Consider the following 1264-nt stretch of genomic DNA (forward strand, 5'->3'; position numbering starts at 1 on the left):
AATACTCCCAATATTCTGTTGCATTTAATTTTATATATCTTAGTATTTTTTGCAGCAAAAATCTATTCCTTTAGATTCCTAACATTGTTTTTAGTATTAAAAAATTTACTTGCCATTCAGAAATCAGATAAATATTAACTTCCATTTTGTATTATTTATGGCTTGATTTTATACATTAACTCTTTCACCTACCTGAACTTTTTGCGGGGGATCTAAAAAGGAGGAGCTCTAACTGGATTTTCTCCTGAAATGACTAGTTTCTTGAGCACACTTTGGACAAATCCTATCTTTATATAATTATACTTTTAGATCCTAAATGTGGCTATTTTATTTTATTTACTATAATTTTAACAAGTCTTTATTTCAGATACAATTAAATTTCCTTATTTAGGATATAGGAAACACACTTCCTTGAGTCCATTACTTTAGGTAATTGTAATTTCCGTGAATAGAGTTATGAGTGTCATTTGAGTACGTGCCTACATGTTTGTTGGAAGCTTCTGAAGCCATTTCTTGGTAGGAATTCCAGTTTTTCTAAATTCTTTCCTTCAGGTATTCCATTTTGCATTCTTCATAAAAGGCAGGATCCTTATAGTAAGCCATTAGACATTCTTTCAATGCAGAATTCTCTTTCCAACGCTTTATTGACGTAAGGATTCCAGACTCCTTGCAACATTTGGTAAAATCACTTTTTAAAAAGATTTTATTTATTTATTTTTTAGAGAAAGGTGAAGGGAAGGGTAAAGAGTGGGAGAGAAACATTGATGTGAAAGAGAAGCATCAATCCATTGCTTCTTGACCACACCCACTACTGGGGACTCAGCCCACAACCCAGGCTCATGCCCGAACTGGGAATCAAACGGGTGACCTGTTACTCTGCAGGATGACACCCAACCATCTGAGCCACATGGATCAGGGCACATTTCCTAAAATCTTGCATTTGTTCAGAACATCTCTCTTGGGCCTTTTGTTGCATTATTTTAGGGATCAAAAGATATTTTTTTGACATGTCTGAGATGCTGTTCTGCTAGGTCAAGCACCATCTTGGCAACAGAGAAACAAATGTGGCTCTTTTGAATAATTAAGACATGCTTGTTGAAAAATGTTCAAACACCTGAAAAATGCATAATATTTTTTAAAGTGAAAAATTTACCCCCTAGAGAGAACCACTGTTGATGATTTAGTGAATATTTAATTCACTAAATTATAGTAATTTAGTGAATTAGTATATCACCTAAGGATGTGCTCATTGATTTTAGAGAGA

The 1264-nt window shown here is 33.8% G+C and overlaps 1 pseudogene; it reads right to left on the minus strand.

Annotated features, from left to right (window-relative positions):
* Positions 1-479: 479 nt before the first annotated feature.
* Positions 480-1043, minus strand: LOC119056974 (COX assembly mitochondrial protein homolog; annotated as a pseudogene).
* Positions 1044-1264: the final 221 nt, after the last annotated feature.

This window comes from Artibeus jamaicensis, unplaced genomic scaffold, assembly GCF_021234435.1.
Source record: "Artibeus jamaicensis isolate MK-2021 breed Jamaican fruit bat unplaced genomic scaffold, CSHL_Jam_final contig_548, whole genome shotgun sequence".
Taxonomy (NCBI): Eukaryota; Metazoa; Chordata; class Mammalia; order Chiroptera; family Phyllostomidae; genus Artibeus; species Artibeus jamaicensis.